This window comes from Micropterus dolomieu, linkage group LG18 (genome assembly GCF_021292245.1).
Source record: "Micropterus dolomieu isolate WLL.071019.BEF.003 ecotype Adirondacks linkage group LG18, ASM2129224v1, whole genome shotgun sequence".
NCBI lineage: Eukaryota > Metazoa > Chordata > Actinopteri > Centrarchiformes > Centrarchidae > Micropterus > Micropterus dolomieu.
The window spans coordinates 877,085-903,031 of NC_060167.1; the positions used below are offsets into that span (position 1 = coordinate 877,085).

General features: G+C 44.0%; 1 long non-coding RNA gene across 2 annotated transcripts in view; it reads right to left on the reverse strand.

Moving 5' to 3' along the window:
* The window catches only part of LOC123986877, a 139,330-nt gene that overhangs the window by 29,352 nt on the left and 84,031 nt on the right, over positions 1-25,947 (reverse strand). Inside the window, exon 4 of one of the 2 annotated variants that reach the window (XR_006829002.1) lies at positions 5,398-5,523. The exons of the other annotated variant lie outside the window; for it this stretch is intronic. This is a non-coding gene — a long non-coding RNA (uncharacterized LOC123986877). The remainder of the gene's footprint in view (positions 1-5,397; positions 5,524-25,947) is intronic. 2 annotated transcript variants of the gene reach the window in all.

Genomic DNA, 25,947 nt, shown 5'->3' on the forward strand with positions numbered 1-25,947 from the left:
TGCTGATGATGATGGTGCTGATGATGATGGTGGTGGTGGTGATGATGACGGTGGTGGTGCTGATGGTGGTAGTGCTGATGGTGCTGATGATGATGGTGCTGATGATGATGGTGCTGATGATGATGGTGGTGGTGCTGATGATGATGGTGGTGGCGCTGATGATGGTGGTGCTGATGATGATGATGGTGGTGGTGCTGATGATGATGGTGGTGGTGCTGATGATGATGGTGGTGGTGGTGATGATGATGACGGTGGTGCTGATGATGGCGGTGGTGCTGCTGCTGATGGTGGTGCTGCTGCTGCTGCTGGTGGTGCTGCTGCTGCTGCTGATGGTGGTGGTGCTGCTGATGATGGCGGTGCTGCTGCTGCTGATGATGGCGGTGGTGCTGCTGCTGATGGCGGTGGTGCTGCTGCTGATGGCGGTGGTGCTGCTGCTGCTGATGGCGGTGCTGATGCTGCTGCTGATGGTGGTGCTGATGATGATGATGGTGGTGGTGCTGATGATGGTGATGCTGATGATGATGGTGGCGCTGATGATGATGGTGGCGCTGATGATGATGGTGGCGCTGATGATGGTGGTGCTGATGATGGTGGTGGTGCTGATGATGATGATGGTGGCGCTGATGATGGTGGTGCTGATGATGGTGGTGGTGCTGATGATGATGATGGTGGCGCTGATGATGGTGGTGCTGATGATGGTGGTGCTGATGATGATGGTGGTGGTGCTGATGATGATGGTGGTGGCGCTGATGATGATGGTGGTGGTGCTGATGATGGTGCTGATGATGGTGGCGCTGATGATGATGGTGGCGCTGATGATGATGATGGTGATGGTGCTGATGGTGATGGTGGTGCTGATGGTGGCGCTGATGATGATGGTGGCGCTGATGATGGTGATGGTGATGGTGCTGATGATGGTGATGGTGATGGTGCTGATGATGATGATGGTGGCGCTGATGATGATGATGGTGGCGCTGATGATGATGATGGTGGTGGCGCTGATGATGATGGTGGTGGTGCTGATGATGGTGGTGCTGATGATGATGGTGGTGGTGCTGATGGTGGTAGTGCTGATGGTGCTGATGATGATGGTGCTGATGATGATGGTGGTGCTGATGATGACGGTGGTGCTGATGATGACGGTGGTGGTGCTGATGATGACGGTGGTGGTGGTGCTGATGATGATGGTGGTGGTGCTGATGATGATGATGGTGGCGCTGATGATGGTGGTGCTGATGATGGTGGTGCTGATGATGGTGGTGCTGATGATGGTGGTGGTGCTGATGATGATGATGGTGGCGCTGATGATGATGATGGTGGCGCTGATGATGATGGTGGTGGCGCTGATGATGATGGTGGTGGCGCTGATGATGATGATGATGGTGCTGATGATGGTGGCGCTGATGATGATGGTGGTGGCGCTGATGATGATGGTGGTGGCGCTGATGATGATGGTGGTGGCGCTGATGATGATGGTGGTGGCGCTGATGATGGTGGTGCTGATGATGATGGTGCTGATGATGATGATGATGGTGGTGGTGCTGATGATGATGGTGGTGGTGCTGATGATGATGGTGATGGTGCTGATGATGATGGTGCTGATGATGATGGTGGTGGTGCTGATGATGATGGTGGTGGTGCTGATGGTGCTGATGATGATGGTGCTGATGATGATGGTGGTGGTGGTGATGATGACGGTGGTGGTGCTGATGGTGGTAGTGCTGATGGTGCTGATGATGATGGTGCTGATGATGATGGTGCTGATGATGATGGTGGTGGTGCTGATGATGATGGTGGTGGTGCTGATGATGATGGTGGTGGTGCTGATGATGACGGTGGAGGTGGTGATGATGATGGTGGTGGTGCTGATGATGGTGGTGGTGGTGATGATGATGATGGTGGTGCTGATGATGATGGTGGTGGTGCTGATGATGATGGTGGTGGTGCTGATGATGATGATGGTGGTGCTGATGGTGGTGGTGGTGGTGATGATGGTGGTGGTGGCACGATTGGCTGCACTGTCCTCTGTTCACGTTTTTTACACTCAATTACATTCAGTTTGATTTCTGTGGACGACGCAAAGACTCGATCTGCGTCGGCCTCTCGGCAGTCAGAGGCTCAGGTGCGTCGGCTGGATCAGCAGGTGGGGAGAAGAAAAGCAGAGGAATCTGCTTCCAAAAAGCAAACTGACTAATTGTTTTATGTTGTGTCAAAGCAGGACGGCTTGAGTTTGACATTTCTAGACTGATGAATGTGTGTGTTTACTGCCCTTTTTCCCTTCAATGTAAAACTAGCTGTTGTTTGTCTACATTTCCACGTGTACAAACACTCTGTGTATTATAGAGACCCTACTCTGCGAGACTTCCTAGTCCAGACACCTGTCAGCTTCCTCTTGATGAAAAGATGTAAAAATTGTCAAACTGCCAACAAGAGTCAGCGTCACCACCAGAGCCCTCCCTCTGACTGGAGAGAGATATTTAGGGAGAGCCGTCGACACCTCTTCCCCTCTAAAGGTCGTTACTTCAAAGATTCAAAGAAGTCCAGTTAGAGAAAATTTCCCAAAGCAAAGGTCCGGAACGACTTACTTGCGTTATCATTCAGTACCATAACGTATAGTTGTGTCAACAACGGACTGTCAAGTCAAATAAAATTTCAAGATATCAGTTTTTACATCAAATAGGAGGGATAATAAATAACTGCTCTAATAATACATTCTAAATTTAAGTAAACTAAAATAAAGTGCCTAATTTCAGAAAAACGATATAAAAAGTGTAGCTTGAAGTGATGAAGTGCAGTCTTAACTGATTTTATAATTTTATTATACACTCAACACATCATAGCAAATGAACAGCTGTAAGGCCTCCTCTTCTCTTTCATCCCCTCTTACAGAGCTTCCACTTCCCTACTTTCTCTTGTTCAGTGAGGAACGTGAGCTCTAGCTCGACCTGCCAGCTGGCATTGGAGATCTATGAGATATTTTGGTTCTGCTCGTGGGAGGAACGTACATCTAAAAATCTGTACATTCTTGATTAAAAATCTTGTGAAATCTCTTTTTTCATTCGTCTCCTCTCCCCCTGTGTGTTTCCAAAACGTCTCTGGTGAATCTCGCGGACTAGTAATGCTTATCAGAATGCACAGATTTGATTGGCTGAGCAGCATCACATGAGACGATTAGAGCACATGCGATTGGTCTGTGAGTTTTCTGTGCTGGTAAACCAGGACAGTAAATGCTAGAAAAGCTGTGCGGGTTAAAATAGAAACGCTCCGTCGCGAGCAAGTAGTCTCAATAATAGATCGGCTGTCGGTCTGCGGTAGAGCTACAATCTATGTTGAACTTAATTGTTCTCCAGCTGGATCTAAAACACAACAAATGTTGAGGATCACTCATTTTCACTCCTGGCAACTAAAAAGAGGCAAAACGTGTCTGATGTCACTATTTTAAGTTACAGAACCGACGTACGGTAGAATTATGGTGTTTTCATCATTGGAGGAAATTCGATTGGATTACGCTGCGGTGCGATTATAAAATAATTACAGAATCTTCCACTAATCTTTTTTTCTACGTGATTTCTGGATAATTACTGAACATTTCATTTGCACATTAAAATCCAAAACAAAAGGTCTCCTCGTTAGATAAAAAAGACTAGTTTGCATCCCTAATTTACTTCCTGAACTTCAGCTCCTTCATGGTCACCACCGTGCTTCTCTCCCCCCACTGATCAGAAACTTAAGATGCAAAACAGATTAAATGCACATATTATTCTCTTACATTTACTTCTGGCATTGTGCTCCCTTTACTCGTCTTCTATTCACTCCTTTCTTCTAAACGCAGACCGACACGCCACCGTAAGTCGCCGATACTAATCATTTTAGTCTCATGTGTGCATTAGAAGTCAAAGAGCCTAACCTGACGGAGGATATTTATGAGATTCAGACGTGTGATTCATTAAACTAGCCTATTATTACCTTGAAACCTGAAACACTTGTTCACTGTCTGACGCTGAGTTCTCTTCTTCTTCTCTGCCTTACTGCTGTTTTTATCCTGAATTTAGCCTTCCAGGCAGCGTGTTGCCCCCAACATGCATGCTTTACCAATCAGGGCTCTAGATCAGTGGCTCTCAACTTGTTTGGGGGCCAGGGCCCTCTATCCTTTAACCAGGTCCCTTACCGCACCCCCCAACAAATAAGATGTAGGCTAATTGCCTTGAAAATGAATAAAGCTTATAATTGTTGTTACTATTGTCATCACAAAAGCAAATTATTGAGAACAGATTTGTTCGTTTCCCAGGGAACAAAAAAGGCCAAGTAAATAGAAATTATATTTTATAGGCGTTTAAAAACTGCAGCCTTTACAAATTTGACATTCAACTTAAACGAGGTAACAGCAGTCAATCAGAAACAGCTAGCAAATTAACATTCAAATCTTAATTAAACAACAGCCGCGCTTCTGATGCAAATGCCAAACAATAATCATTCTTAATAAATTCAACAGGAAACAAGCTGCCACTTTTTAAGGGCAGAAGGGTTCACTTTCAAAGGAAACAAGTTCAAAAAGCCACTTGTCCTGAACGAGCGTGTGGATGCCAAGTTGCTTTCAGGGGAAGTCCGACAGCGGAACATCCCTCTCGTAAATGTGTAACCCCTGTGACAACAAGGCGTTCACGGTGGATCCCTCAGAGAAGTGAACACTTTTAAGAGAAAGAAATTCTTCCTCGAGTAAAACCAAGAAAGAGATCGTCCAGTTTTCCAGAGATTAGACAGTAAACAAATGGGTGAGATTTTATAAATGATACTTTGATGTCCCGTTCCCCTGAAGGCAGCACGGCGCTGCGCCACAAGAAGCTGAAGAGAAGAAGAGTTTCGAAACACACCGTCTCGTACAGTCGCAGTGCCGTAAACTGGCAGGTTTTTATGTTTAATGCTAAAGTAGTTGAAAGTTAAAAGTCGTATTTTTGTGAATCTTTGGCATAAACTCGCCTCAAAACAAATATGGCACCTCCACGCCCCTCGTTGGTCCCCCGTCGTCCTCTGAACGCCCCCGTTGAGAATCATTGCTCTAGATTGTAGATAGTTAAGTTTAAAAGTACCCTGTAGAGAGTCTGACGAGTGGTGGCGACATTAAATAATGTTTTATGCACACTGAAACAGCTGACGTGTTCCCGTTAGTGGTTTCAGGCCATTACAGTGACCTACAGGTGGCGCTAACGCACCAAAAAACCCCACTGGGAGAGAGAAGAAGACTGCCAGCAAGCAAACATGGACGCAAACAAAACTGCTGTGCACATTTTTAATGAAGAAGGAAATAAATTCAACATGACTGTGTGTTTTCTCAAGGTCTAACTATGTGTTAAAGTTAGTCAGGTGCACAGGTGAAGGATGCAGGATAATGGTACTTACAACAAAGGAAGCAGGCGGTCCAAGGAACAAACAACACACACAGGAATCCAGGGAACATGGAAATCCAAAGGTTGATCCAAAACGAGACAGAATAATCCAAAGACCAGGAGGGGAGACACTCGACAGCTACAGTGGATAGAAAAAGTCCCTGTTAAAATGTCCGGTTCTTGTGATGTAAAATAATGAGACAAAGATAAATCATGTCAGAACTTGATTTAAACTAACTAAACATGTTGGGTTAGTGGTTAAATCTAGTTTCTTTCAATTAAGACAGCTGGCTAAGTTGAAACCGTTTCTTTCTAAGCACAAATTTGAGACCGTGATACACGCCTTTGTGACTACGAGACTAGATTACTGCAATGCACTTTTCGTTGGGATGAACTGATCGTCTCTCGCCCGTCTCCAGATGGTGCAAAACGCTGCAGCCCGTCTTCTAACAGGGACACGGAAATATGAACACATCTCCCCACTTCTTTTACTGACTTTTAAATCCTTGAATGGCCTTGCCCCCCCTTATTTATCTGAGCTGCTTCATCCTTATACACCCACCCGTTCGCTCAGGTCAGCTGACAAACTTTTCCTGAGAGCGCTGTGGTGTCCGAACGATAATGCTGCGATGATGTGTTGAGAAGAAATCCGCTTGACAATGATCATAAACGTTTATTACATCAAGGAGTTCAGCATCAATTACAAGCTCTGCAGCAGCTTGGAGAGTGACCCAGCCCGATGGCCACTCTGTCTCTCTGTACATCAAACACAGCTTATATAGGACATGTTTAGGTATCTGTTAGGTACCATAGAAGGGTTCAGTCCCTACATAACCACCAATCACTGCTCTCCCCTTAGGAGGTCACGGACCCTCTGTCCTGCTGCTACAGTGCTATTTTGAACTGTTATGAGTCAAATGCACACATATTGTAAATGTAAATGCTCCGTACTTGTATAGCGCCTTTCTAGTCTTTTCGACCACTCAAAGCGCTTTTACACTACATCTGCATTCACCAGTCACACACATTCATACACTGAGCCTAAGTGCTCAAACGGAAACTAACATTCACACTCATTCATACACTGGCGGAATAGCCGCCAGGGGCAATTCGGGGTTCAGTATCTTGCCCAAGGACACTTCGACATGCAACTAGGGGGAGCCAGGGATTGAACCGCCGACCTTCCGATTAACAGCCAACCCGCTCTACCTCCTGAGCCACAGCCGCCCCATATTGGACACCACAGCGCCTAAAACCTGTCGCAAACTTATGCTGGGTACACACCAAAAGATAATCGGCCTGATTTTGGGCCGATGTCCCCCCTTCCGACAATCCTAGCTATGTCCCGATTATCTTGATGGTTCTACAGATTATCAGATTCTCTCTTGGTGTGAGGTGTGTTAAGAGTGTCCGAACCTGAGGGGAAGAACGCCGGAGGCGCCCCGATCGCTACAAAATCTTGATGTGTGGGGGGGATCTCCGACGACAAACGCGCGCACGTTCTGGAGATTATCACGTGAAACGAAACAATATCCAATCAGAAAGCGAGATGATTGAAGACGGAACCATCAGAAACGCAGTCATGGCGCAGCACAAGGTGAAATTAATGTGGACAGCAGAGATGGAGGATCAGCTTGTAGATTTGTGGCAACAGCACGAATGTTTGTTCAACGTCGCAATTTCTCCCCGCATATCGTCCGCCATGCTTGTTCTGAAGTCTTGCGAGATTTTGCAAGATTTCCTGTGTTAGATTTTCAACCCGAGTCTAGACTGTTTGTGTGTGGTGTGCTGTCTTTGTCACATCATGGCACACCACACACTATAGGAGCAGAACGGTTAAATCTAGGATTTTTTCTCCTCATGTTTGTGGTCTATCACATATTGAAAATCTTAAGATGTAAAAAATCCTTTGGTGTGTATCCAGCATTAATGGGGACCGTGCTTTTGCGGTGGCAGCTCTGAAATTGTGGAATGTCCTTCCTGTTACCATCAGACCCGCTTCCTCACTGTCTTCTATTTTCTAATTCCTCTAACTTGTCTTAAAACCCATCTCTTCCATCTGGCTTTTGACCCTTGGAGGAACTCATTTGTTAGTGTTTTAACTGTATACATTATATGTATGTGATAACCTGTAAATTGATATTTGCTTTTTTCTCTTTTTTTTTAAATCTCTGTACAGCAACTTCGTGCTTGCTGTTAAAGTGTTTAGAAATAAATTTTGATTGATTGAACTTTTTCCACCTTTAATGTGACCTATAATGTGAACAATTACAAATAAAAACCTACCAATAACCCAGTTGCACAAGTGCGCACACCCTTAAACTAATACTTTGTTGAAGCACCTTTTGATTAGAGCAGGCAGTCTTTTTGTGTAGGAGTCTATCAGCATGGCACATCTTGACGTGGCAATATTTGACCACTCTTCTTTGCAAAAGTCAGATTGCGAGGACATGGCCTGTGCACAGCCCTCTTCAGATCACCCTACAGATGTTGAGTTGGATTCAGGTCTGGGCTCTGGCCGGGCCGTTCCAAAACATTAATCTTCTTCTGGTGAAGCCGTGCTTTTGTGGATTTGGATGTGTGCTTTGGGTTGTTGTCGTGCTGAAAGGTGAACTTCCTCTTCACCTTCAGCTTTCTAACTGATGCCTGAAGGTTTTGTGCCAAAACTGCCTGGTATTTGGAACTGTTCATAATTCCCCCCACCCTGACGAAGGCCCCGGTTCCAGGTGAAGAAAAAACAGCCCCAAAGCATGATGCTGCCACCACCATGCTTCACTGTGGCTGTGCTGTTCCTTGGGTGATGTACAGTGTTGTGTTTGCGCCAAACATACCTTTTGGAATTATGGCCAAAAAGTTCTACCTTGGTTTCATCAGACCATAACACATTTTCCCACATGCTTTTGGGGGACTTGTTTGTTTTTGCAAAACTTCAGCCGTGCTTGGATGTTTTTCTTTGTAAGAAAAGGCTTCTGTCTTGCCACCCTACCCCAGAGCCCATTCATATGAACAATACAGGAGATAGTTGTCACATGTACCACACAGCCAGTACTTCCCAGAAATTCCTGCAGTTCCTTTGATATTGTAGGCCTCTTGGAAGCCTCCCTGACCAGTTTTCTTCTCGTCTTTCCAACAGTTTTGGAGGGACGTCCAGTTCTTGGTAAAGTCACAGTTGAGCCATATTTTCTCCACTTGATGATGACTGTCTTCACTGTGTTCCAGGGTATATCTAATGCTTTGGGAATGCTTTTGTACCCGTCTTCTGACTTATTGTCTTTCAACAATGAGATCTCTCTGATGCTTTGAAAGTCTCTGAGGACCGTGGCTTTTGCTCATCAGGAAAATCCTCCTAGAACAGCTGAACTTTATGTGTGATTAATCAGAGTCACTTTAAATGATGGCAGGGGTGTAATGACTTCTAGTTAACCTGAGTTTGAATGTGTCATTGAACTGTGTCATTTAGTTTATTCAAATATTTTTTATATATATATATATATATTTTTTTTTTTTTACTTGTATATACTTTTTTTAAACACACACACACACACACACACACACACGTTACAGTTTTATTTATTTTCATTTAATATATTATTTTCATTTTCTAACACACACTTATTGTTTTACTTACTTACTTTTTTTTATATTTAGTTTTACAGAATTTTTTAATTTTATATATTTTTATTGTTTATTTTTATATCACACAAACACAACTTTTGCTCTTTTATTTCTTTATCTAATGAAATGTATGAAATTAATTGTCCTTATGTACTTTATATGTAGCTTTGGCAAAATTGTTGCTATACATTCATGCCAATAAAGCTAATTTGAATTTGTTAGGTTTTTATTTTTCATTTTCCCCCCTCGAAGATTTCAGTTTGTTTTTAAATTGAACTGTTCACATTATAGGTCACATTAAAGGTGGAAAAACGTCTGACATGATTTGTCTCATTATTTTACATCACAAGAACCATTTTAATAGGGACTTTTTATCTCCACTGTAAATAGTCAACAGCGAGGTGACAGCATGGGTCACAGGAGACACAATCAGGGACATTAACAAAATAAAACGCGAATGCATAACTGACAAACAAAATCACAAAGAACGAAAACACAGAGACGGAGGGATAAACAACTTCAGCACAGGAGGAAGGACATGAACAAGAATACTAAACACTAAACCCACAGCACAGTGAGCTCTGCTGAGAAACACTGAATGTTAACAAAACGCCGCAGGGCGTCTTCAAAAAGGGAAATTCCTGTTTCACAACATGCATCTTATTTTATGAGTTCAGGCCGTTCTTCCTCTCATGAATCACTTAAACCCAAAACGCCACAACATCACGAACAAAACCCAGAAGAAGCAACAAAATGAGTCAGATGGTTAAACAGACTTTAAACAGACCAGTACGTCAGCCCAGCGGTGACAGACTCAGCTTCGACCTGCCGGACAGGCGACGGTTTATTTCAGATTGAAGTGTTTCAGATAATACAACCAACAGCGGTCAATAAATACAATCCTACTGCAAAGGCAGAAAGGGAAACGTGATGCGTCTCTGTTACCCCTTAATATTCTGCATCTGGCAGTGCTGCTGCTTGTTGCTGCGATCAGCCATTACACTTGTTACAGGGTGGTGGTGCAGTCAGTGGTGGAATGACCCCGTGTTACTGGGGGGACCATGACTGACTTTTCACGCTGTTCAGTCCCTGTTCATAGTTTTCAGTCGCGTGACATGCGGTAACTCCCTCGTGCCAAGAAAGCCGTTCAATTTTACTTGGGTCACCTCTCAACTCCAGAGAAAGATAGATATGGACACAAACTGCAAGTGTTGGGCGCTTGCGATCCATAAACAGCACCTGCTGCCATATTTCAGCCGTGAAAAACCGCCAGGTCCCTGCCGCCGCTCGACTGCGGTAATGCTTACGTTTAACCTTGTAGGGAATCCCTCACCTAACACAGCTCAGGCTCATCTCCTCCTCGATTAGTGCACCCGGCAGCTCAACTCCAAGTAACAGAGTGTCACTTGCTTCCTGGTTGGCGGGCAGCGGAAAATAACGTGTGAAAACAATGAATAGACCTCAGCAACACAAAGCAGGTCTCATCTCTATCTGCTAGCAGAGCGCAGCTGCAGGGTTAACCAGCCCACATGCAGACAGGCACACACCACTGATGTGATGGTTAGGGTTAGGGGACATTGTTAGCTAGCTACTTACACTTTAACTAGGGGGACCACACGTCCCCAGTTTTGGTGGCCTGTCCCCGGAAATGTCCCCGTTTTCAACTGTGTGTTAATCATACGCTGGCTAAGGTCTTAACAGACCTGAAATCAGATTTTACAGACATAATGTGCAAACAAACATCACTTTGTGGTTGTCTTTGTGATTCTTTAACGGATCTTTTAACAGATTTTTACAGTGTAACCAGGCCGGACATTACGTGATTATAGGCAATAATAGAAGCCTGTTGTGATGGATTATGTGTTTGGTAGGTATATATATATCTAATATCCTGGTTTATATTTGGAAAATGGACTTTAGCCTATAATTAACACGACTTACTGCTGAGTTATATATATATATATAATAAAGACATGATCTCTTTTGCTATTATCCTTATGACTCTACATTACTTAACTTGCTGTTTACCGACCGATCCAGTCTGTTTAAATACCTTTAAATGGCCAAAATAACCCATAACATGCAGTATTTCACTTGCCAGAAAGTGACTGCAGCCTCTACTTATTGACTGGAAGGTAGTTTCTGCCTCAGAATGACATTTCAGAATTTCAGAAATCTGGTCACCTTAACTTTAACGTTAGCAGCTTAGCTAAAGCGATGTAGCTAACGTAGTTTATGACGACATGTAACTTACCTCAGTTACACAACCTACGCAACTTAAAGTATAACAAAAATGAAGCCTATCTTTTTATTTAATTTTTGTTTCACACAGGAACCGAATGCTGATCTTTCGGGTCGGGGACCAGCTTACTATCCATCCGACCACCCCGCCACCACCTTACCACTGGCCGTTCATGGCTATTTATATCCCAACCCTGGTATTTTCCCTGCGACAGTAGGGCTAAAATGGCAGCGCCACGCTAAAAGCAAAAAAAGCGTATCGAAATCGGCGTGCTATTCATTCGCCTTTTGATGATACCAGGGTGCCACGGGGACCTTTATACTTTGATGAATCTCAGTCCTGCCTTCCGCCTTCGGTCATTTTCTTTCTTGTGCATCATCATGCGTTTGTTCTGGTAAAAGTAATAATAAACGTACACTTTTAAAAATAGATGATTTTTCAGATTATTAAATAATGACCAAGATGTCCCGTTTAGAGTCTAACCCTCTCTCGTCCGTTCTGACCGGACTCGCAGTGATCCTCCATCACCTCTGGTCTTCAGTCAAAGGTCTGCCCGGACAACAGTGGCTCTCCAGTGTTTTATGGGAATGCTTAGGGGCCAAGGCCTGCTGTAAATTCTGACGCTGTGGAGCTTTGGCTGGCAGAAACCCTGTCTCTGACACCCAGTTTAATGGTCCACCGGGCGCATCAACCCCGCTGATCGATCTTAGTCCTTCTTTCTCTGCTCTTTCTCCATCCTTCTTTAACCTCTGTCAGTCATTAGTCATACTGGGCTTTATGTCTTAAAGGCACACCGGTGAACCAGCCGGCTGACCTCCTGCAAGTGCTGAGATTTCTCTTTATCTGACTCTGTATTACTCCGTGCCTCCCTCTGTCCTCGTCTTCACCTTCATGTTTTACCCTCTTCTCTGCCCCCCCGCTTCATATTCAGAAAAGAAACAGGAACTAATCACCGAAACCGCCCGGTGAAGTCTCGGCTTAGATTGAAAAGTTGCATATTTTTGGCTTGTCTTTGCACAGGGCTGCCAGGACCATCTCTACATCCTTCCTCCTTCTGTCTCTCTTCCACAGATTATTTCCGATCCCTCCCTGTCAGCCGACCTCTTTCTGCCAGCGTCGCTCCGTCTTTGTCCCTCTCCCCCTCCATTCCAGTAAAGGAGAACATTCCTGCCAAAGCAGGGGCGACAGAGGCCTTGTGTTTGTTTGAAAGGCCACTTCAACAACAGACGGCATTGTTGAAGTTTCCAGTCGCGCTTGAGCCTGCTGAAATACAGACGCCAATAAAAGCCAAGTGGGCAAAACAGGACTGTGGCTGATGCCTGATGAGGTTTGTGTGCAGAGGCTGGATGGAAAAGATGAAGGCGTTTTGTCTCTCGTCATCATATGGTTCACACAGAACACATCCTGTTAGTTTTCTGAAAGGTGCTCTGACTGTGGACTGAATGAGATGGTTAAAGTCTGTTCCAGTTTAAATTTAAGAACAACAAGATATACTTTATTAATCCCACAAGGGGAAACTCAATGTTTTCTCAATGTTAGTATTTACACACAGGTCCGAAATACACACATGCACAAACAGGACCCGTAGCGACACAGAGTGATGTCAGAGTGGGGGGGGCTGCCACTCAGTGCGGCGCCCCGAGCAGTTGGGGGTTCAGGGACTTGCTCGAGGCCTCCATCGGCAGCGAACAGGAGGCGAACTGGCGCCTCTTTAGCTACCAGTCCGCACTCCGCAGCTCTGGTCCGAGCTGGATTCAAACCGGCGACCCTCCGGTCTGAGCTGCTGCCGCCCAAATCACACATCATTCCACATTTTTACTGGAACTTCAATCTCATGGGCGAATAAAGGATTCGGCTTTGTTAAGCATGATAAAGCTAAAATAAGGTGTATAAAATATTCTTGTCTACAGAAACAAATCTATCATTCGTATATCCAGCTTTATGGAAACGAATGGCAAAGGAATCTTTAACCTGTTGACGCCCACAGCACTTAATCGTTAAAACCGCTTGTCATTTCCGCCATTTTAAGTCCAAAAATCAGCTGATTTGTTGCTCAGAGTTTCGGCCGGCGCCATTTCGATTATTGTGCAATACCTGCGAGCTGTGCCTGCCGTCTCTCGCCTTTTTCTGCAGAGAGGAAACCCGACGCTTCGGAACACACGACCTTTTTTGCCAGTTTGTTGATAGCTGGGGATTAATATAATAATGGACATCTAATCGATTATTCGATTAATCGTTGCAGCTCTAGTCTAACCAGAGCCAGAAAACAACATCTGCATCGTGCATCAATAAAGAAAGGATAACATGACGAAAACTATGTTTATGTATGTGCAGACGCAGCAGCATGTAACACGCTGCAGTCTAATTTACAGTAAGTACAGTACAGTATGTACGGGCTGTAAACACACAGAGGTCTGGTGGAGAGAAAGTTAAAGAGAGGTGATGCAGGGTGTGTGTGGGTGCTGTTTGTTTTGGGATTAACGATTATCCATATAAATTAGAGACATCTGTTTCGAGGTGTCGCTGTTTCAGTATGCAACCTCATGCCTCGCTCAGAAGTCGGGGGAGGCCATAATGACCTCATTTCCTGCTGAAATATATGCAGGCCCAGCGCCGCCACATAAAGCTCCAAATTAAGCTTATAAACTACGACACAACGCCCGCTACCTGGAAACACACACATGCACACAAACAGCTGCAATATACACACAGCGTCCACAAAACCCAGCTGAACATACTGTGTACGGCGAGTTAGAGAAGAGAAAACACACAGAGTGGTCCTTCCAGCTCTGTCAGTGAACAAGGTGATAAAGTCTGCAGTGGAGACAGGTTGACAGAAGCCGTCTTAGTCACGGCCACCCTTAAAATTTAACAGGACGTTAATGGAAGAGCTGCTGCTGTGTGAAGTTATTCTTCACTGACAAGGATTCACAATGTATAATAATGTAAAACCGTCTGTATAACTCTGTCGAGCTCTTCATCATCAGTGCATCATCTGTATGTCTATATGCAGTAATCTACGGCCCCGTCATCCCAACGTGCTCTCGGAAGCGTAATTACTGCCTGGATGTTCCTCTGAGTGAAGGAAGTGCAGTGTTTAAAGAATGCAGGTTGAAGGGAGGTGGTCGGGGTGGATGGTGGACGCAGTCTCTCTGACTCAGTTAGTTACTCTTACTTTAACACAAAGTCTGTGACTTAAATCCCAGTTTATAACAAGTACAGTAACTCTGTCCTGTAGATCCCCAGAGCCTGTGGAAAATCTGACGTACCCCAGGACGCCACGTTCACCCCACCCCCAAATATACAGTATCTCACAAAAGTGAGTCCACCCCTCACATTTTGTAAATATCTGACTATCTTTCATGTTTCAACACTGAAGAAATGACACTTTGCTCCAGTGTAAAGTAGTGAGCGTGAAGCTTGTATAACAGTGTAAATCTGCTGTCCCCTCAAAATAACACATCACACAGCCGTTAATGTCTAAACCGCTGGCAACAACAGTAAGGACACCGTCCTTGCCCTCCACTCAGGACGTCCAGAGTCGGGTGAGAGGCAGGAACACCACGGCAGACCCATTTCATCCCGGACACAACCTGTTCCAGCCCCTCCCCTCCGGTAGGCGCTACAGAGCGCTGTACGCTAAAACGACACAGGAACAGTTTCTGCATAAAAATAAGCATGTCCTATAGGGCCGCACGATTAATCTAACAGCAATCGTGATGTCGTGATGTGTGATTACATAAACGCAAAAAGTGTCTTCTCTGTGTGCGCTGCAGTCTGCTCATTATCTCCGCTGTTCTTCGGCAGAACAGACGTTGGAGGCTACGTGCTGAGATCTGCATCCATCTCTTTTCTCAGCATGAATTAGCGTTACCACCCGCGAGGTGCATGCAATTCTCGGCAGGCGTGCAGAATTCGGCACAACACCTGTTGCTCTCTGACAGAGAGACGACGGCAGCAGGTGAAGCAGTAAGACAGAAGAAAACTGGGAGAAGATCAGGAAGATCTGGGTTTGGCTCGCTGGCCATTTAACGTTTAACGCTGTATCGGTGCCTTTTATTGTTCAAGTTTCACTTTTCGTCAACCGACCAATCACAGCCTGGATGGGGCGGGACATTAAAAAAGGTTTGACAGCAAATCATTAAATGTTGAACGATATTATTATTATTGACAAGTTATTTCTTAGCATTAACAAATTAGAGACTAATGTAGATCCGTTTTCTTGCACAAGGATTAAATAAATAAATAACCCACAGAAATGAAACAGCTGTAACTGGATTTAATATTCTACTAGTGGTAAAATAGTAGGATACACTATTATATGAAATTATAATGAATAAGGCCGTTATTGTTATACTAACAGTAGACTATTAACTGAAAATTATACTGTTTATTTAATGTTATGATATTATACTAATAGACTCATGGACAGTCCCCTCCAAAAGACTTGAACGGTGAGGCCACTTCCTTTGTTTTTGTTGTTCACTGAAGACATTTGGGTTTAAGATCAAAAGATGAGACAATAGTTCAGAATTTCAGCTTTTATTTCCAGGTATTCACGTCTAGATGTGTTAAACAACTCAAACCACCGTTTGTATTAGACCACAGCATTCTGAGGTGAACAAAAGTTATGGAACAAATTACCTTAAAGTAAATAACATGTAATATTTGGTGGCAGAACCCTCTCTTGCAGTAACTGCCTCCAGCCTGCGACCCATCGACACCAAACTGTTGCATTCTTCATTTGTGATGCTGTTCCAGGCTTTTACCGCAGCTTCTTTCACTTCTTGTTTGTTTCCAGTCTCCTCTTAAGGAGGTGAAATGCAGCTCTGTTGGGTGAAGATCAGCTGATTGACTTGGCCGGTCTGAAACCTTTTTCCCCCTGATGAAGTCCTTTGTTTTGTTGGCAGTGTGCTTTGGCTCATTGTCCTGCTGCAGGATAAACTTCCTCCACATTAGTTTCAATGCATTTCTCTGTAAAGTGTTTCCGTCCTCTTCTGAATTCATTCTGCTGCGACCATCATCAGTGACATCGTCAATAAATATTACTGAGGCTGTTCCAGAAGCAGCCGTGACATCACCTCCACCAGGCTTCACAGATGATGCTTCGGATCAGAAGCAGTTCTTTTCTTTCTCCAAACTTTGGCCTTTCATCACTTTGCTAGAGACTAATCTTGGTCTCATCAGTCCATCAGATCGTGTTGCAGAACTTTTGCGGCTCATCTCTGTACTTCTTTGCAAATTTCAGTCTGGCCTTGTGATTCTTGCTGCTGATGAGTGGTTTGCATCTTGTGGTGCGGCCTCTAGATTTCTGCTCTCCGAGTCTTCTTCCAGCAGTGGATTGTGATACCTTCACTCTGCACTGTGGAGGTCGCTGCTGATGTTTTCTTCACAGCTCTCACCATATTTCTGTCATCAGCTGCTGTTGTTTTCCTTGGCCGACCTGTTGCTCAGTACACCAGTAGTTTCTTTCCTTTTCAGGAAGTTCCACATTGTTGTGCTTGCTATGTCCAATGTTTGTCCAATGACTCTGCTCTATTTTCCTTCTTTTCTCAGCTTGACAGCGGCTTGCTTTTCTCCCACAGACAGCTCTCTGGTCTTCATGTCGGTTTATCCTCTTTAACAGGAAATGCAGTCTTTATAGGTTTGAACCAAGGATGAAAACTTAGACTAGTCATGCAGAGATATTTAATGTTTGGACCATCAACCTAAAAGGCAACACCTGGGTAACAAGAAATATCTGTCAGTCACATGTTCCAGTAGTTTTGCTCACTTGAAAAATGGGTGGGTTCAAACAAACGGTGGTTTGTCCTGAGTTGTTTAACACATCTAGATTTAAATACCAGGAAATAAAAGCTGAAATTCTGACCTCTTGTCTCATCTTTTGATCTTAAACCCAAATGTCTTCAGTGATCAACAAAAAGAAAAGAATTTGCCTTCCTGTTCCAAGACCTTTGGAGGGGACTGCATGTTAGTTCCTCCTCCAGGTTGTAGATAGATGTAGATTTAGAGCCAGGATGCCAGTGGGCCAATATTTGCTCCTTCTAGCCGCCTCCTCTGTAGAGCAACACGCCCCCTTAGTTCTGTTTTACCAATTCTTCTTATAAATATTGTTTATAGCTTAACTTTGTTCAAAATCACATTTCAAAATGTCAGTATTTTGTTCATTTTCCTTGATAATCAAGCAAGTAGACTCAGAGTACCATTTGTTCCATTACAATCGTGCAGCCCTAATGTCCTCTGGTATAACTTGTTCTGTGTATGTACATTGGCAGCGATGTAAGACCCAAGTCAAGTTCCTCGTATGTGTTCACGTCTGATTCTGATTCCACCTCGACTGCTGCAGCCTGTCACTCGCACCTCCTTTTCTGTCCCTCCCCATCTCTGCCAAGGCTCGCTATGCTAACATTAAGCTAGAACAGCAGCACGACGACAAATCTTTAGGTCAAAATCCAGATCACGTGTATCACTGCAGTTTTCATATCATTTTTGTATCCACCTTTATGTATATTTCCTTTCCTCAGACATATTTTCTCATCTCTCTTTTTGTCTACCTCCTCCTCTTCATTCTCTGCCATTTTCCTTTTATCCCGTCTCATGCGGCATATCATTAAATGTAATTTGTCTTGCGACGGGGTCTGATTTGCACAGGGGCCAGGCGAGAGGTGAGACTGCTGTTTAAACCACTTACATTCAGCACTTACACTGCCTCTTCAGAAAATAACTGAGCGAGGTCAGCGCCACTGCACCTCTTCTAAAAAAAAAACCAACCTGCACTGCAGAAAGAAAGAATAATGATGTATAATTACAGTCGTCACATATTTGCCGATGCAAGTGTAAATTACAGGAGCGCTCATTCTGTTTTATCATCCACAGAGTAGAAAAGTTTCAGACACTTCCGACGTCATGCTTCGTTTCTGAAGGGAGAAAGCTTATGCGAGGTCACAGGGAGAATCTGTTTATTCAGCTCTAGGGATACGATATCTTAATCCGTGTGAATGTATGTGACATGGGGGAGGAAGCAAGCGTAGAACTCTGTCCTGATGAAGCCTGACCAACAACCTCGCGTTTGCACCGTCTTTACCCAGTTCTGGCTGATGAGAAAACATCTGCTGAAGCCGTGATTACTGCTGCCGCTTGGGGCTGCTGCTCAAGTGTTAAGCTGCGAGGTGTCATTTGAAGAAAAATAAGATTGTAACACTTAAGACTGAACAGCTTCATATGGATTTGTTTGCAGGGCGGGGCTGGCTCAGCATGCTGCAGAACAGCAGCAGGAGCAGTTTGGGTTGCATCATGTTGTTTCCTGGGTTGCATCATTTATTCATTCACTTTTGGTAAACAAGAAGTGGAGCTGTGCATTTTTAAGCAGTGCTGTTGTGCTGCTGCTGCTGGAGAGTGTCCTGAGAGCAGGACCTGTCTCTAGTAGCTCCACTTATTACTGGAATACAGCCGTGTGCTCGTCCTTATTTCCTCTGGGGGGAGGGGGGGGGGGACATTGAGTTTTTGTTTAACTGTTAATAAATATTCTTTTTGTTTGCACATGTGTGTTTCTGTGTTGTTGCGTGGGTCTAACCATAATCACAGGACATCACTGTGTTAGAAAGTGGCAGTGATATAAGGGCTCAGATGGAGCAGCATGTGTGATTTTAGGAAATGTTACGGGGGATCTGTATGAGAAGTTCTTTACAAATTACTGCAGGTCAGGAAAAATATTAAATAACGGTGCATCCAGAGGGCGAAGCGTAGGCTGCTACAGAGTCAACTACACCAAAATACTCAACAGTGTCGTCCATCACATCCCCACCTGCACCAGTAACGTCAACGCTGTTAGCTAAAGATAATAAACCAACCTTTAGATGTTCAGTTAAACTGCCTCGTTGTTCAAGGCTGCACACGTTTTTTACCGTGTGAGAAACAAGATGTCACAAACGGACTCAGCAGTTCGTCAGGTTCACAGGGAGACGACGAGAAGAAACTGTGTCAGGATTTTATTGAAGTTACTGATCGCTGCACGTTTTTGGGTCGTTTTTTTTTTTTTCATTTCTTTCTTTTGTCTTCTTTTCTCAAAATATTTCATTTGCTAACATTTCTTGGTGCAAGCTGTTTTTTCAGAAGATTTCTAAGAAATTATGCTTTTAAAAAGTGATGGGGACAAAATCAGCCACTTCAAAAAGTGATGGGGACGTGTCCCCAGCGTCCCCAGTGTAAATGACACCTATGACCATAATGTTTTACCCTCCTCTTCCCCCTGGACTTAATTCATCTGAGGTCGTAACACCGTCATTCTGAACTTAATTGGTCATTGCCCTCACTGCGTCCTGTTAGAGTCCTTGAGACTTCCAGCGCCGGCACGACACATATCTGCATCAGAGTGACTCTAAAGTTATGATATGGACATTCTGCTCGTCTCCACTTTATGTTCCAAATGCTCAAAACAACACTGAGAAACTAATTTCACTGTGTAAAATCTGAGCATGGCAGGTGAACATGTACAAACACCAGGTTCTCCTGCATGTTTGGTCCAAGTGTCTTCATGTGGGTTGTGCGTGTGCTGCACTTGCAACTTGTGATCTCTTGTGCAAAGCTAGACAGCCAGATAACATTCAAAAGTCCTCCAATAAACACACAAGGCCGGACTTTTCTTGTGTTTTACTGAAGTTGTTTCCTCTTTTGGTTTTGTTTTCTTTTGTTTTGTAAAACTGAAACATTACAGAGACACAAATCAGTACCCGAAACATATGCAGAGAGAAATTAAATATGATATATATAACTATAGCAATGTAGCCTGCTGTACGAAACATCTACAGAGCTAGCTGCTAACAGAGCACGTTTTACCAAAACGTTTCTAACATGACATCCCTTCCAAATGCAAGTGATTGAAAATGGTTTGCACATTACTTACAGGCACATAGTCTTCAAGGCAGAAGCGCATCAGAAATACATTCAGCAACATGAATCCAGCACAGTCTGCTTGCCTGACGAGTGTGTGTCGCTGAATAATTACCTGACCAGTAGAGGGCAGCACACAGCGTGAACCCCTGCAATTTAACGCCGTTTTTAATGTCTTAATTAGGGGTGTGGAAAATAACAGATTTTTAGATCGGATGGACGATTCTGAATCGATTCATAAAGGTCAAAAATTGTTATCTAGAACTGATAACGTGATGTTGACAGAACAAAAATGCTGAAGTGCGGCTCCGGACCGTCTGTGGCGTGAACACAACGGAGACGTGTGGTTCTCCCTGTTGGGCACAGACAGGCAGCTGCTACTAAACTTTCACATGATCAATAAAATCACAACTAACGTTAATGATCTTCACCCGCACGCGGTGCAGCACGGCAGCGCTTAGCGAGCGTCCTCTGCTCATTCTTCAAAGGACAGCTACGTGAACGGGCGGAGCAGAGGCGAAGATGAGCGCTACGTGTCAGCTGTAAATGTACAGTGTAGCTCACAGCGTGTCCGTTTATTAGAGTCTGTCTGTTTTCCTACTGCTAGAAAGGCGGTTAGCGTTAGCAAACACCTCCTCTTCAGCGGTCTGGAAGCTGAGCAGGACGCCATCTGGCTGCTGTAAAGTTGGTTTGTTGTCATTCATCCACATATCGAGGACACAAATGAACGAAATGCCGTTTCTCAAAGCCCACGGTGCTCAGTAGGGGTGTGACAATCGATACGGCAATATATTGTTGTACATTTTTCAATGATACTGTATCGATATTCCAGCCCATCATATCGATACGTGATATTAATAAAAGAAATAGCGCTTCGATGGTTAGCTCAATGCTAACATATAATGGCAATCTCCATTAACATGCTAACGGACATTAGCATCGCGATAATACAATCTTAACATAAACTACACATTTTGCTTCACATGCTGAACATCCTGAGTGACATACTGTGCAAATAAGTAAATGTTTTCTGAGCTCTGAATGACATAATAATCTGCCACTCTGCTGCTTCTGCACTCCACACAGACCAGCTACAGCAACCCCAGGGTCAAAACTCAAACCCAATATTTCCAGTGACCTAAAAATCCATCAGTAGGAAGAGGAAAGGCAGCATAACGCCGTGTCACTGAACAGTTACTGTGATGTACAGATTAGACTCAGTAAAAAAAAAATTTTTTAAATGAGTGAATTTGCATTTTATGTGCCTTTTTATAAACAAATGTTTTGATAATAATTTAGATATATTAAGGTGGAGTGAACATTGTTCGGCTGGAGAGTGTAAAATGAGCAGTTCAACACGTATCTGACTCTATAACAGCAGCATCAGAGCTCATCAACATCCCGGATCAAGCACTCGGCTGTCAGCGCAAGACTCCGGCAAAATGAGAGGAGGTGGACTCTGTGTTTTACATCGATGATGCTTGGTGCACAAACTCAGTCAAGATGGACTCTGTTTCCCAAGTGTCTGAAGATGAAACTTACATACTATCATCTGGTTGCTGCTGTTTACGTTCACCCCAGATGCAAATTAAAAGAATGCACTGTGGAGTGTTCGGGGTGTCGGTCTGTATATATGTAGATAAAAACTGTATATATTGTTTTATTTTATGTTACCATATTTTAATATAGGCCTACACTTAATTAAATGTTGTGTGTGCAGCAGGAAGGAACTACGAATTTCATTTTGTTATGCAGCCATGTGCTGTATAATGACCAATAAACAACCTTAGACCTTGTAATAATGCAAAGCTACATTTACATTAAGTAACATTAAATATCTGCATTTCATCACTACCTACCACTTTGGATTGTTACAAATACTTTGCTTTAAAAAGTACCAAACAGTGAGAAAAATACATCCGTATCCTGTTCGTTTGCATCGCAGCCTCATAATCGTAATGAGGTGCCTATCGAAGAGGAATCGAATGGTGAGACCAGTGAAGATGCTATTAACTTTAAAGACAGCACAGTGGGTGAGCTGATGAACTGCTCTGCCGCAGATCTTACTGTGACCTCAGGGCCTGAAGACGGTTCAGACAAATAACTGAGATGATAAAATGTTGATGCGCGATTAAAGAAAAGGTCACTGAGCTGCAGCTTCCTACTCGTAAACACTTGGACACAGCTCAGAGACGACAGAAACAGGTGTGAGACATTTGCTGTCATCAATCAAGCTCTCGTGGGCCCCTAACCACCGGTCACGTGGTCATGTCATGTGATTCATGAAACCACCTAATCAAATTTCATCACTGACTGATACATGCTGTGTAATAAGGGCTGTGTAGAATCAATCCATCATCTACACGACACATTCAATATTATGCTAATGTGACAGCTCTTGGCCTTTCCAGAGACCTTTCATGCGATACTTACTGGAACATGGCGAGGGATGTGCCACGTTAACCACGCTGCACAGGCGTTTACCTGCACGAAGCTCAGACCGGCCAATTACCCAGTTATGCTTTACAGTATGCCTCCATAGAGAGTCTATGATTTGTGCCTGTGAGGCTTAAAGAGGCCGCCTCTTCCTGCTTTCACTGGTAAATTACACAGTTAGCATCAGACTGTGTACAATAAACTGAGACGCTGCTGGAGGCTCTGCCACAAAACAAACATGCAGAACGTTACCATGAGCTTTACATGCTCCAAACAGAGGTGAGGCTGATGAATGAATACATTAAAACACTCTAACAACCAAAGGGAAGAAGCAGAAACAAAGATGGGCGATCTCCCCGTCAGGAACATGAAACATTATTTAGCTTGCTCTGAATTTCTAAAATGGTAAAAACTCATTTAGCATCAAAGCGCACTGAAAATGACCCGAGATGGGGCGTTCTCTGGAGCACACATCAAAGATTAGTAATAATTAAACCCGCTCTAAAGCAAACAGTGTTTTCATTTTGCAGTGTGAAAGTAGGTTTCAAAAACTGCGATGAAAACAACCCGCTGTGCTGCAACTCTGAGTCAGCGTGTGAAACTGCTGCCCTGCATTCATGAACATGTTCCTGTTTTTAAGAAGTTTTTATGAATAAACAACAAATTAGTTCTTTCTGCTTGAGGGGGGGGTGTCTTAGTCTTCCTGACCTCTGCACATAAGCCATCCAAAAGCATCCATATTAACTTGATTTAAGAAATACTGAGACCGTGAGAGCCAATCACTGACCACCTAAGGCTAGAGGGTTATTACACAGGGTACCCCCCCCCCAGGATCCTCAAAGTTAAATTTAAGACTTTTTAAAACCACCTAGGATGAAATTTTATGCCAAAATATGTATGAATTTTAAGCCTGAGAATATTATTACTTGCAATGTTACCTGAATTTAATAAAACCTTTGAGCAGAATACGTTAATATTTAACGCACTGTAGCTTTTTGGGGTGTGTTTGATAACAAAAAACGAATCAAGCACGTCACTTTGTGTTAAAATGTGGTGGCGACATAGGGGTTCAGATTAGGGGTGTGACGATACACAATATTGGGTTCACGAGACAAGAAGATGTTTCAACACTATTTTGATTCAATGCTGAAATATATAAATGGGGGCCCCTAGAATATTTTGGGCTTAATTTCCTGCATTCTGGAGACATTTTCTGCACCAATTAATGGTAGGAGGGCCTTTATTTGTACAAACAGAATAGATTGCAGGAGTCAGCGTAACTTTGTATATTTATAAATATTTATATGGCATTGCATGTTTTCTTATTGTGTAAGAAACCTTTCTCAAAGCATTTTTCATTTGTTTTTTCACATTTCTTGTTGCAAGCCATTTTTAATAATATTTAACAAATGCTTTGAAGAAAAGAGATGGAGTCGTGTCCCCAGCGACCCAGTGTAAATGACACCTACGACATGAATACAATATTGGCGTGAAAGCAGCGGGGAAAAGGACCTGGGTTTGTCTTTTCCTCGTCCCGGTATCGTCTCATACTCAACCGTCTCTCCGTTGCTGTTGTTACTGACTCGCACGCCTCGTCCGCCAACACGTCTGCATGTCTGTCCTTCTTAGTCGACGTGCTAGCGTTAGCTTGTTAGTAGCACGTCAGAGTCGTTTTGTTTTCTTTCCTAACCGACTGACACGCGCAGAGCTTGGACGCCAGAGCTTGGACGCCAGAGCTCGTGCACCGCGAGCTCTCCACAGTCCAGAGCGTAAAGCTGAACACTGACAACAGGAACGTTACCTGTGCTGCTGTATAACATCAGAGTCACACAAACAAAAAGTGTTTATTTATGACGTTACGACATTTATTTAATCCTACGAAAGGACAACAAAAAGTTTAAGAGCTTTGTAAATAAAATTCAATACTTTAAGGCCTAATTTTTTGAATTAAAAATTTAAGACTTTTACCACCCCGCGTGCAGGTACCCTGTTACCCTGTGGTCTGATAGGGCATACAGGACGCATTACCTCCTGCTTTAGCAATGGACGTAAATCGCAAGATGTGGATTCGTCCAATGTGTGATGAGGACAGCCTCAACACGACACGTGTTCGGCTTCGGTGCATCTGTGGTACACGGTGTGCGTGTAGGAGTTTGCTGCCCTGGTTCAGCGGGCAGAGTCAGCAGCATCCAAACACATCATTAGTGGAGTTCATGGCCTGTTGTTTTCCTGCAGGGGGAAGGTGTCTGCAGTGAAGCCAGGTCTCGCCCCGGCTCCAGCTCACTCCAGTCAGAGTTCAGCTCTCTGTGAGAGTATGGTCACCACCTTCAAAATATACTTTCTGACTTTTTAAAGCTGAAAGATAATCTTACAGAGTGGTTTCAACATTATGGTCCCTGAGCGTTCCTATCATGTGCAAAACCTAGAAATGTGAGTCAATTTAAAGGACGACTCCATCCAAACTTTCATTTTGACAAGACACACCCATCCCCTGCAGACTAGCACACAGATATAAGGAGCATCCCTTCGCTCAGCTCCTCATATCCTGAACGCCAAAACCTGGAATCAACAACAATCCAAATGAAATAAGCACAGACGCTCACAGAGCTGATCCAGAACACTACAGCCCATCTGTCTTCAGACTCCTGGGATTCTCTGGGGTCGTTCGCCTCGAGTCCATCACCTGGCTGCCCGTGGCGGCTCGTAACGAACTCTGCTGCTGATGTACGAGCTGCTCACAGACCAGCACCTACAGGCATTAGTCCAGCCTCACGCCACGCCGTGCTCTGCATTCAAACACCGCCAGCCAGTAAACTCTCCTAACTTTCCAACAACACATCTGTTTATCATTAGGCAGCAGCCACGTCTTCATATATAGCCAAAAGAAATAGTATTTCAAGCACGGGCTGCACACTGGCTTAAACATTAGATGTTACTGCTTCATGTGCAAGACAGCTGAGCAATAATACCTGCAACATCCATTTCATATCCTGTCAGCACAGAGACAGTAAATCTTCTCCTGCTGTTTGTGTTTCTTGACATTAGCCTGACAGCTGCTTACAGGTCGCTACGCAGCAGGTAGACAGACTGAACTGAACCAGCACACCTGAGCAGCGAGCCACCTGCAGTCACAGCCGCACGGTATTCTGCAGTTATATGTAACTATTACTGTCATGATTCAACACTGCCAGTAGCCGTGTTTCCATCCAAGTGTCATGTCAATTTTAATCGTACTTTTGAAATGTCGCAAAAAAGAAATTTGTGAAATCTGCGCTTCCATCATCTGGTTTGGAGCGAATAAACCAGGCTGCGGCGAGCGTCGTTACGTCAGTAGTTGACGTTACACACGGCTGTAATAAACAAGACGTCTGGGTTCCAAAC